At 49.2% G+C, this 12,699-nt stretch overlaps 1 protein-coding gene across 1 annotated transcript in view; it reads left to right on the forward strand.

The window, feature by feature from the left end:
* Nucleotides 1-3,265: 3,265 nt before the first annotated feature.
* GNG12 (G protein subunit gamma 12) overlaps nt 3,266-12,699 on the forward strand; it is a 28,799-nt gene continuing 19,365 nt past the window's right edge. Inside the window, exons 1-3 of the mRNA XM_076339966.1 lie at nt 3,266-3,316; nt 11,617-11,669; nt 12,307-12,406. The gene's annotated coding sequence lies outside the window, so the exon portion shown is untranslated. The remainder of the gene's footprint in view (nt 3,317-11,616; nt 11,670-12,306; nt 12,407-12,699) is intronic.

Here is a 12,699-nt window from a genome sequence, read left to right on the forward strand (position 1 = left end):
TAAAAGTTTAATAGAGAAAATACAAAGTTCAGACTCGCTTTAAGTTTTACGGTTCTGTTGCTCGGAGTCGAAGCGTCAAGGCTGGTCCCATGCATGGTCACTTGGTGCAACTTGCTCTTTTTCTTGGAAGCGTTTAAGAGTGCAGGCTGCTGCAGAGGCATGTAGCCTGTTGCAGAAATGCAACACTCCTGTATAACCTGGTGTCACGTCAGCTCCTTTTGCCTCCCCAGAGGAGCAGGGTGGCTGGAGCCCTGCGGCTGGGGCCTCCACCAGCTTCAGCAGCATTCTTCCAACATACGGTCACTGTTTGTTTGGCAGTTGCAAAAATGGTTGTAAATGGTGTTTAAAAATGCCTTTTTTAAGAGGAAGCGTAGAAAAAGAAATCAAGCTCATTAATCACCGAAAGAATGGTTGGAACAACAAATCCTATTGTGGCCGGGAGAGGAGGGCGGCATAGGGGCAGCTGCCACTGGGCAATGCTGCTGCGGGGCAGGTGTGCGAGGGATGGGATGAGGGATGGGGCGAGGGACGGAGCAAAGGAGGGGGCAAGGGACGAAGGAGCCTTTGTGGGATAAGCCATGAAGACGCAAGCTCAAGCCATGGGGCAGCATGTGCTGGAGGAGAGCCTGCACCAGCATGGGCACAGAGCCGGCACGGGCTGCGGAGACCTCCCCAGGGCCCTGTTTTGCAGACACAGAGCTGAAGCTGAGCACGATGGGGTTTATCAGTGGAGACTGAGGCAGATCCTGTGCTGCCGAACCTTTCTGCGCCATCAAACCCCTCCACCTCAGTCCTCCCACCGGCCCAGCCTGGGCTCTTCTTGCCCAGGCTCAGCCCCAGGGCATTTATGAGCATCCCCCCATGCTGGAGCCACCTGTGCTAATGCACACATGGGTCCCCCAGTCCAACGCCCCTGCCCAAACCCTGTGCACCGTGTTTATTGCACGTGCCAGTATCCCTAGTACATGCTCCAGTGCACCCAATGTGCCCTTCCAGTGTGCCCAGTGCATGCTCCAGTGCACCCAGTGTGCCCAGTGCGTGCTCCAGCGTGCCTAGCATGTGCTCCTGTGCACACAACACACACACAGTGCACCCAGTACAGTGCCCAGCATGGCCCCTGAGGGCTGCATGCAAGCCCTGCATGGCAAACTGCCTGGGGTGAGACGGAGGCCTCCGGCAAAAGCTCCTGCTTGGGTCAGGCAATGGGCCCATGCTGCCACGGCGGGTCGGGGGCTGCTCACCCAGGAAGGCTGCACTGCGAGGCAACAGGTAGGTAATTAACACTGGTTAATTAAGCTCATGACTAGAACTGAATTAGTGGGAAGCTGCTTCTTTAGCCCACGAGAGGGCATTGCTTGCCGGGGCCCGGCTGGCTGGTGGCAAAGCTTGGGGAAAAGTGGCTCTTTTTTTAATTAGCAATTGCACTAGGAATTCGTTCTCTTTTGACAGTTTTCCTAAGGGGTTTTGGGGTTTTTTTTTGCACCAGGGCATAACGCATGATGATGTCCTTCCGTGCATCCAACGCTTACTTTATAGTCCTGAAGTGTTACCAGCTATAATGCAGGAGATTAAATAAAGCAATAAAAAGGAGCCAAGCAGGATGGCGATACCACCTCCTCTCCTATAAACCCTGGCTGCGGAGACAGGCTGGCGTCGTCCGTGAGGACCTGGCTGTGCCAAGGAGAGCAATGGCCGGGCTGCATTGGCATCAAACAAAACATGGCCATGGAAAAGAGCAAGGAGGGATTTTCCTGATGCTTTCAGACATGCTGCATGGCAGAGGTGCAGCTCAGGGTGCCACGTGGGGACACAGTCGGTATGAACTTGGTGTTGGCTGGTGCTGAGCACAGCAGCTTCCCCGTCTCTCCCCACGATGGGACCGGCGTTTTCTCCCACCCAGAGGCCTCCCCTTCCTCCTGTCTCCTTTTTCCCCGTCTCGGTGCCCAGTCCCTCGCCCAGAAGGTGAGCGGGTGAGAGCTGGCGGCAGAAGTTGGGTGCTGGGCACAGGCCTACCTTCCCCCCATACTGCCCGTAGCTGCCCCCGGCCTCCCTTCAGAGGGGGAAGCCTGGTATCCAAGCCCAGCATCGCTGCCGATAGCCACGGAGATACGGGAGAAACATCAAACTCCAAATGCTCACATGTCCTCCCGGAGTTTAACAGAAATGAGTCTGGTATAAAAACAAGACTCAGACCAAACTTAATCTGATCTAACAAGCACTCCTGCGGGCTCCCAGGCAGCAACCTGTATTTAAGTGTTAATCAACGGCCTCCTCTGCCTCTGAAGTTAAATGTATTCCTGAGCAATTTGCAGCATCAAAGCACCGAGCCCCGCAAGCAGAGGCACGTCAGGCCCGTTTGGGCAGCAGACAAGTCTTTGCAGGTGTCAGGCCTGCTCCTCCCCGGGGGCTGGCGCTGCCCCTGCTCTCCTGCAAACCCCATGTGACGCCCAGCTAGTCCCCGGGCACGGGGGCACAGGGATGCTCCAGCCGGTCCAGCGTCCAGGATGCTTGGCCACCGCACCCTGCGGGCCAAGGCTGCTCCGGTCCCCAGGCACACACTGCTCCTGTCGCAATCCCTTTGGAAACAGCGTCGGCAGGTCTGAATCCGGCCTTCGGAGCAGGAGAGACCGGATTTGGTTGCGCAATCTCCCATAGATCTGGAAGAGGTGCTTTGCATATCAGTCACCTGCACGTCTCTAGGGGGTTTGGTGGATGGTGGGGTTTGCAAATGGGCACCGCAGTTTCTAAAAACTCCCTGTCCCCCATGTTCTGCTCCCTGGGGCTGCACACGCTCGGGCATAGGAATAAAAAATTACAGTTAAAAAATTAAAATATCAATAATATCTTTCTTAAAAGTGTTCATGCTTGCTGTACCAGTCCCTGAGTCTCACCAGGGAAGACGCTACAGCTCTCCAGATCAGGAGGCACCCAATATGCTGCCGACGGACTACTGGCTGTATAAATTCCCTGATGCAATGTACTATGCTTATGTCATCATGATGTCACACCAGCAAAAATTGCCATTATACCTTAAAAAAAGAGGAAGAATCAAGTTCTAACGTGAAAGCAGGCATCCCATGAGCTGGGAAAGCGGGGGGCCGCGGGGAGGCAGGCACACCGATGCACTACGCTTATGCTAGGGATGCCCGAGCCCCCGCCGGGAGCAGGGCGGCCCCGCCCACCCCCGCCCGGCCCCGCCCACGGGGCGGGACCAGCGGGGGTGGGCGGGGCGAGCGCAGGCGGTGGGCGGGGGCAGGCTGCCCGCTCCGGTCGCCCGTGGAGACGGGCTGCGGGCGGAGGACGGGAGCGGCGGGCGGTGAGTGCCGGGCCGGGCCGGGCCGGGCCTGGGCGGGGAGGGGGCACCGGGCCGGGGTCTCTGCTGGCGGGGACAGGCTGCACGGACTCGGCGGGGCCGCGGGAGGCGCCAGCCCGGCCCCGTTGGCGGCCGGGCCCCCCCGGGTGGGCCGCGGGCGGGGCTGGGCCCGGCGGGGCGGGCTGGGCCCGCGCCGTCCCCGGGCAGTTTTTAGGTTGGTTTGGGCTTTTTGTGTTTTTTTTTTTTTCCTGTCCCGGATCTTCCCCCAGCTCTCCTGAGGAGCAGTCCCGGCGAGAGTCAGCTCGGAGCCGCTTTGATGCGGTTCAACAAGTTGCATGCGGCTCCTGAAAGGGACGAAATCTGCTCAATTATGTTAAAAAAAAAAAAAAAGAAAAATAGGCCTTTCTCTTGGAGGCAGGGTCCGTGCAGCAGCACACGGCCTTCCCGCCGCTCGCCTCGGTCCATCCAGAGCTTTTGTATGGCAGTTATGGGTGCACAGGGCTGGGAGTAGGAGACTCCAGAGGGGCAGCCCCAGCCTTCGGATAAATCATTTAAACTTTATCTGTTTTAATGTTCCCACCCGTCAGGCGATGGGCTTTCCTTGGCCCCTGTTGGGGTCGTGACGCTCTGCTTGATGGAGGAAGTTTCCCATGTGCGAGGAGTTGTGGGATTAGTGTGGGAAGGAGTTTAATTAGTGGTAAGCGTCATTATTCAAGGAGGTTTTATGTTGATACTGAGAAGATTACACACCCTGTTGCAGTAATAAGTTTACTTTAGTAACTTTTAAATTGCAATACTCTATTCCAAGCTTAAATTCTTTACTTCTTTGGGGGGGAAAGGTACCTGGAGTGTATATTGTGTTTTTAGCCTGGTGCTGTTGGGAAGGAGGACCCACGCTGGGCCGATGCCTGTCTCAGCCCACCATCTCCTTCCCCCCTCGCTGGTACTGACCCCACCGCGGGGGTGTGGGGGACGCTGGGGTCTTGTCACCGCTGGAGGAAAGGCAGCAGGACGTGCATCAACGTGTGGCTTTGAGCTGGGGGGGGATTTGTTGCAGCAAACTCAAGGGGGACAGACACTGGGATTACTGCAAGGCAGAGGAGGGCTTGGGAAGCCAGGCTGAATATGTAGGAAGCTGGGCCTTGTTAGTTCTGACGATCAGGGAACAATTTGATTAGTATGGCATATCAAATTGAATTCACAGTAATTTGTCAGGCTATTAGTCAGCATTTCTATTGACTTATAGCTAATAGCATCAGTGACAAGTTACTTGTTTGCATTTATCTTGATTGTAAATTGGTTTAGAAATAAAATTCTGTGAGTAAATAGCGAGTACTGGACAGCAGTAGCATTTTATGCTACTCCAGTAGCACTAAATGAGATTGAGGGATTAGTATGTAGTTAATGACTTCTCAATCCCGTATTTCATCCTTGCGTTGAACGTATTACATTCATTTAGGATATCTTTAATCAAGCACTAAAGCGGCAAACAAACTCTAAAGAAGAACAATGGATGGGGTCTAGTGCTGCAGACAAGCTCACTTGTGTAATCACCCAGCTGATGGGATCACCTTCATTTAAAAATTAAGCTCTCTTGCTATTTGGAGAAGTTTCTGAGGGCTCCCAAACAGCAGGCATCGCTGGTCAGAACCAGTACCTCTCATCTCTCACTGGCATTATACTTTAATGCAAATATCGAGTTGTGCTGTAGGTTTCAGATACTTCTTTTGTTTCAGGTATATGTCTCTGTGGCTATATAATAACTTTTTTTGTGAATACCGAAAGTTCTTAATTTCTTAGGCTCTGTTCCTCAAAAGACTCAGTATATTTGAGCCAAATTCACAAGAAGTTCTCTGCAGCACTGCGAAGTCTGGGATGCAGACAGTAGCATGGTGATGTCTCCGTAATCCCTTCAAGTGTTGCTGAAACGTTGAGTCTGTTGTGGAAGATGCTAAACGTAACAGCTCTGCGGGGTGGGAACGTGCTTCCTTCCCGGCTACAGCTTCCCAAACCCTGATGCATCATCCTTTGATTAGGCTCTGTAGCAAAAGCAAATTCAAATTCCTGCAGAAGTTCATGGTACAGCCCCAGAAATCCTCACCCTCAGCCCTTTCACTTTGTCCCCTGTGCCGGAGCGAGATTATCTCAGGAGCTGGCTTCATGAGGATGGGAAGAAGTACTTTCCAAGCAGCTTATAGTTAGCATGGGAAACACCACCGCAACCTTGGCCAAGCTATGGAGCAGTATTCCTGGGAGGATTGTATTGCTGCAAATTCATCTGCGCTTACAAAAACTATAGGAATGGGTAGGGCTCGCGGGTCTCATGTTCTAGCACAGAAATGCCCTTGTTGTGCAGAGGTAGGAATCGGTAGTGAAACTTTCATTAGCTTTAATGGAAGTGGAAAGCAAGTTCCCCAGATCTTGAAAGTAGTTGTGGACTTGCCATTTCTTGGGAAACTGAAGCTGCAGATGTTTGACGACTCTCGGGATTTGCTCCACATTAATCACTGCTGGAATCGTGCAGCTATTTTCTGAATTTTGCAATATTACACAACTAGACCTCATTTTTCTGAACCTGAATGTTCATCCTGCATTCAACACTGTGGTCTATTCTGAAATCATATCTTTTCTGCTCTCAGCAATAACCTATAGAGGAATGTAGAAGGGAGGGAGAAGAGAAAATACTAATGACATGAGCAAAAAGTTTTTACTCTGTATTTTGCAAGGATTAATAAGAAGTAGCAGAAAGAGCAGAGGTAGTAACAAAAGTCCTCACAGTGACTGAGTTACAGTAGGATTCTCTGTGGGGTTTTTCGGAGGTAGGTAGAAGCGGGAAGGTGGGGGTATCCAGGGGAGGTGGGAGCACAGTGGGGGTACGTCTGTCCTCCGGAGAGGCACGCAGCTCGGGGGAATCTGGCGTTCCCATGTGCCTTGACATAGCACTTGTTACTGTGGAGCAGCTTGGTCCCCTTCCAGCCAGGCATCCGTGGGGAGGATAAGGTCCTTAAAACTTAGACCTGGGGTACGGTGTACCCCGTGTCTGCAAGCTCTTTGGTTCCTGGGGCCCCCCAGGCAGCATAGCCTGCTAGCATGGGTGTGGGTGGTTCGTAGCTTTGAGATGTTCAGGGACACCACCAACTGTATATTTTCAGTTGTGTTCCTTTGAATATTTGGTAAAGCAGGCAATGTGTTTATATTCAGCTTCCTGTATCCGTATCAGCGTCTTGGCATGTGATGGGAGTTACAGAGTAAAAAAAAAAAAAAAAAAAAAAAAAAAGGTGTGTTGTAAGGATTATTTGTATTGTAGCAGCTAACGACTACAGGATGTGGCCTCTGGGATGCCGTGGGTCCTGAGCACCCACACGAGGGGTGATACCCTGTGTTGGCTCCCGTGGGCTCGCCCGGGACTCGTGCATCAGCTTGGGGTCGTCTCCTTCTTGTTTAAGCAGTCAGCTCAACTTGAAGCAGGAACCAGGCTTGCTCTTCCATTTGTTTACACCAGTTTTCTTCCCGTGCCTTCTCCTGTGTCTTTACAAACCTGCCATACAGGGACAGGTTACTTTTTGGCACATTTTGGTTTTGTATGTACGTGTGACCCGAGCCTTATTGCTTCCCTCCGCTGTGCCTCTGCTCCGACACTCAGCATCTGCTCAGAGGCCTTGCTCGCCGTGCGGGTAACGATCCTCCGACGCTGGCTGTCCTGAGTGTTTGGAGGCGGTAAAGCTGATCTTTGCCCTGGTGGGAAGGGAGGTAGCTCCGTTCCCCAGCCCGGGCTGCACTGGCAGCTGCACAGGCCGATGCCAGCAGTGCTCTGTTGAATCATCCCTTTGCTATTCTTAACCTCTCTTTGTGCAGAGGCAGTTGGAACTCATGGGGGAGATTTTGCCTGATCTTGCTCTCTAAATGATAGTTATCTTTGTGCAATGATAGTTATCTTTGTGCGAAAGCTCCCCCAGCTAGGTGCTGATACTCAGAATAACTTCTTTCCCTTGCTGGGGCAAGAACCGGGCAATTCAAAAGCTGACCCTAAACGTACATGGGAGTGAGCGGCTGTGTTATTCGTAGGGGGGGTGTAGGATTAACCATGGGGAAGAGAAGAAGTTTTCTGGTGCTTTAAGCTGAGGAGAGCAAAAAAACCCTCCCTCCCAGTTTCCATCATAAGATGATGCCGTGGGACCCAGCGCTGCCCTCGCTGCCTGCACAGCCTCCTTTGGCTGTGCTGGGCTTCTGTACCGGGGAAGTGTAAGGGAAGGCACGGGATGTTCTCATGAGGGACCGGTGGATATCATTAGAAAGGGAAAATATGGGCTGAGGACCAGGGAAAACCGTCGTGGCTATGAAAGCTGGTGCTGCGGGTCTGGTTTGCAGAGCAGAATGGCCACGGGAAGGGTTGGGAAGCTCTGCACGCGGGGACGTGGTGATGGAAGGGTATAAAGGTGGCCCTGCGGAGGAGAGGGCTTATTCAGCAGAAACAGGCATTCTAATTGTTTACAAATTTAAGTTTTAATTTAAAAGTGATTGTAATGGAAGAAGTCTGTCTCTGGAAAGGCCTTTCCTGGCCTCTCTGTCCCTAATTGGATATGTTTAGATTTCTGTCCTCTGTTGTTAGGTCTTTGGGCTTAAATTTTCTCAGCAACTGGTGCAGTCTGCAGTTCTGAGATACTTGATGTATCTGTGTATACCTTTTCAGTTAATAAAAGAAAAAAATGTCATTAATCATCTCAATGAATAGCCAGAGTATTTCCAGAAGAAAATTTCCTTTCTGCTTTTAAAAATAAAATCAAGCAGATACCAAAGGTATTTACACTATTTTATGTGCTGCCGTATCACAGTGAAGTGCAAGAAACTGTCCCAGGGTGGTTCGTTATAGTTTGTGTTAGAAAAACAAAGTTCTTGTGAAGGATCCTGTGCTGTAGTATGGTGCAGCTTTCCATGTGTTTTCCAAATCTTCCACTGATGATCTTCCTCACCCTTGTTGATCTTCCTCACCCTTGTTGATCCCGCTCTTCAGTTGTCCTTATGAAACACCACCAGCACAGCTGGCAAGAAGTCATTCTCTCTGGAAAGCTACACTGTTGTAGGAAATTCTTGAGGTGAACTTAAACCAGCATGAAATATGAATCTGCAGTCATGTAGCAGTTCTGCAGAAGCCCAGGAGGCTTTTGTTTCTGAATCAAAATAATTCCGAAAGCATCTCTGTCTTCATTCACCAGGAAATGGTGAATTCCATTTCTGCTGTGGAGGAAGAAGTTAAGCAAGTGCAACAAAGTCTCAGAAATGAGAGATGAAATGGAACGAGCTCGTTATTTTTGGTAATGAAAAGCCATAATCTTTCAGCCAAACTCGTTTTCCTGCATCATCTTACTCTTGTAAGGCGTGGTACAAAAGGTGTTATGTTCTACTGTTGCTTGTTTTTGCAGCCATCTGGAGTGTGTGTTAAACCACTGGGGTTGCTGCCCTAAAAATGTAAAAGTTGGTGCTGTTATAAGTAAAATACTCTGTTTTGTCGGTCATTGCTGTGAATAAGTTCGAGCAGATCCCAGAATACATTTTCAGCTGTGTTTTTAGATTCAAGCAAAAAAAAAAAGTCAGGCTTTTTGGTCTAAGCTTGGAGCTGGGATAAGCAGAAAGTGTCGCTGACAGTTTTGGGAGACAGACCATCTTCTTCCCAGACGAATCTGGTTTATGTTACTGTAAAACTTGCAAGGGATTCGTCCTGCAAAGCAGGGATGCTCCAGCTGGAGCTGGCTGCCGGGGCCCACGGTGCAGGATGACCCCGGGCTTGGGCTGCCGCCCTTGGCCGCAGGGTCTGGGACCCGTTTGGCAGCGGTATTTCCTTGTCTCTCTCCCACGTGCCCTTCCTGATTTATTCCTTCCCGAGGATGGCCTGACCTCTGAACGCTTACACTCCAGCTATGCAGCATGACTTAAGGAGGGTTTCAGAGGGGGCGCGTTACACCGGCCTCAAACTATGCTAGTAATGTTGGGTTTGTGGGTTTTTATGACTAATTTGATAGGAGCTTTGATTAGGCAGGAATATCGAGTCTTTATGGCTCTAGGGTGGAAAGTGGCCCATATGAGCCATATTTATTTTTTAGATGCATTTAAAGATTGTTTTGACTATGTGTTTTGATCTCCATCAGGAAGCAGAAGTCAATAGATTAAATTTTTTTTTACGTTTCCTTAACAATTTTCAGGGTGTGTGACCGGAGTGAGAACTTGCACAGATAAGCAAAGCAGAAGCTTCTCCATTAAAACTTGTATTTTGCGCAGCACAGCTGTCACACGTATGTAAAGGAGGGTTACACGTTGCATTTATTTTTGTTTCCTTGCTGCATGTGAAAAGCACAAGCTTGGCACTGGGACAACAAGGACGGCCTGCGGCGAGGCAGTCTCTTTTGAATGCAGTTTATTTTCCTACTCCATACAATGATTTTTAACAGCAGCTATTAAAATTTTGATGCCATTTTGAACATGGGAAGTGGCATGTGATTTATAAAGGGGACACTGCCCATGCTGCCAGCCCATGGCAGTCGGCACCTCTCTGCCTTGTTAAGGACCATCCCTTGGGAACTTTCAGTGCTTTTTTTCCCCCCTTGTTTCCTAGGAATGGGGGAACTGAATTGCTCTGGCTCCTCTGACCCCATCGTTGCTGCCTGGGGAAGGCTGGGGGCTGCGTGCTGCAGCCCAGCCCCTCTGCCAAAGCCTTTCGTGGTCACTCTGCTGCCGTGTGCCAGCCAAAAGGCAACAGCCACCCACTCCTACCCTCTCCCTGCTGGTGGTCGTTGCCATCGCTTTGCCCCTGTGCATCACTCTAGGTTTAGTATGTCGAGAATTGGCTCTACATTTCATGCATACCAGGGCTTGTAAATCTCGTAGCTAATTGCGTTATTCGTCCGGTTACTGAGCAGTGCCAGGGCTTTGTGCCAGATCTCCGCCGGCCGTTGGCAAATGACGGTGGTTTTTCTTCCAAAAAGTGTCAGTGGCGATTCTGGATCCTGCCGTGCCCTGGTCAATGAGTTATCTGTGCCCCAGCTGCTTTGCCAGTTTAGTAAATGCCCAGTGCATATAATCCATGTTTTGTACCATATTTGACAGTGGGTGTCTCTACAGGGATACAAAGGTATATAAACACACATTATAAATTACAGGAGAGGTTAACGTAGCAATTACCAGTCAATGTTAGATTATTAGTTGCTGGTTTTAGAACTTGACGTGTATTTGCACACCTGTGTGTGTATTGCACTGAATGTGCATGCCCTTAGGCTTCATGCAGCAGCAAAGCAATGCAAAAAAAGACAACTTTATTTGTAAATAAAGTCCCCCTTCTAGCTATCACAGAAGGCATGTCACCTTATGCTTTTTATCATCTTCTCTTTTACCCATAGCATCCAGGCAGCCAACTTGGTTTGTGTTTGTATTAGATAGATGTTTTTAAACAAATAAACCCTTGTGTTCTTCAGTCACTGGTTTCTGTTCTTATCAGTGCTGAGTTTACATATCAGCTGCCCAATTTCACGATCCTTCATGACCAAAACTCTTAGAAAATTGCTGCCCTCATTGAATTGTCATTGTTGTATAGTTTTGGTTTAAAATTAGCATTTTATACAATGAAAATTTAAGAAAGGTGTTAAATATCGCGTGCTCCAGATTTGCCAGTCTTGCAACAGTGAACAGTATCTGGCACAGGAACTTGTACTTTTTAGGACTGATCAAATTCCAGGATTTTTTTCTGGGTGTGTAAAGGCCTCCCTAGGAAATGTGGGCTCTCAGATTTGTTTCTCCTGTGGTTTAAGCACAGCTGCTAGAATATATCAATGGAGGCTTACATGTCAGAGAGGTCTACAGGAGGCAAAGTAATACATGTGCCCAACACCAGCTACGCTGGCACTATGCTGCTCAGGGTTTTACCCTGAGTAGTTTAACTTGTTTTAAAGCCAGTAGCTTTTCTAACAGCTGCCTCTCAATCTCATCTGCTGTAGGTCTAGGTGGGACCTCTGCCTTGGGAGCATGGGCTTCAGGAGGAGCCATAGTGGCAGTGAGGAGGCAAAAAGGCTGTGAAAACTTGACTTCATTCACGTTTGGGAGGTGGCCAGAGGGAATTGGCCACCCATGGCCATATCCTCGGGAAGGGAAATAGGGGAGCTGGCCGTAAGAAAAGTTTGAGGTAGATTTTTCAGTGAGGCCAATCTCAAAATACTGTAGTCTTTGTGACTAGAATTAAACCACAAGTGCTAACCCTTCTTAGCTTTGGCTTTCTTGCACAATAAAGTATTTACAATTTTTATTTTACTCTGTTTCAGGATCGTTACACCGATAAAATCAAGCCGGACAGGTAGCAAGACTGCCTATGTAGGTGAGTTTCCAGTACACACTTGTTCCTTTCTTTCATGCAAAATATAAAGCAGCATGACAAGCCCCAAACCCCAGTGATTTAATTTTATTCTGGAGTAGAGCAAATACAAAATACTCAGCAGCTTTATGGAGGAGAGGCCACAAGGACGGCACTGGCTCAATGGCAGGCACGGCAGTTGGGCAGGCTCTGCGCTTGCCACTCAGTGCAGCACTGGCTGCTGCCTGCTCTCTAAGGTATTAGCAGCAGTGGTTGCTGACACTCATTCACCTTCCTTTTAGCTACCTGACTGCCTTCCCATTGAATATTAATTAGGGGGCAGAAACGCTGTTTTGAATGGGCTGCTTCTCCCATGGAAATTAGGCTTTTCCTTGTTTACTACACCAGTTAGCAACGGGCAGCGTGGAAGTCTTCATAATTTCTGTATTTGCTGTGGTACGTGTATATTGTTTGACCATCTCAGAATGCAAATTCCTCTTCCTGTATTTGCCCCTTCCTTTAAAATAGGTACTTCGATAAATTCATGTAACCAAGGAGCTTGTGAAATACTTTACATCCTCTTAGTAGCTTTGAGCTCAGAACCACAGAGCTCTTCACAGAACATCTCCCACCAGCGTCCACGGCTTTATCTCTCTTTCAGACTAAAGAATTTGCTGAAGGTCACGTAACCTGAGGCCAAGCTGGATCTTGTGACTCCCAGTCTGGTGCTGTAATCACGGACCGCTCCTGCTTTACATGCTGTAAGATGAACTGATTTTGATACAACTAAAAGTCTCTTTGCAAATGTCTCTTTGTAGTTCATGTATGTCTTTTCTGGTGCGAGTTAGCTGGGTAGTGCCCTGTGGGGAGAAACAGGTACCTTCTGTGGGGAAACTGCACCGCAGTTTGTTAGGGAGCACAGGTTGTCTTTACAAATGACTTCAGGCCAATGTCTTTAAAATAATACTGCTCAGACGTTTTTCAAAGTAACTTTGATCTAGAAGTCAGTTTCATGGCTTTCGTTTGTACTAAAGATATAAAAAGTCAGAAAAAA

Source organism: Aptenodytes patagonicus, chromosome 5 (genome assembly GCF_965638725.1).
Source record: "Aptenodytes patagonicus chromosome 5, bAptPat1.pri.cur, whole genome shotgun sequence".
Classification (NCBI taxonomy): domain Eukaryota; kingdom Metazoa; phylum Chordata; class Aves; order Sphenisciformes; family Spheniscidae; genus Aptenodytes; species Aptenodytes patagonicus.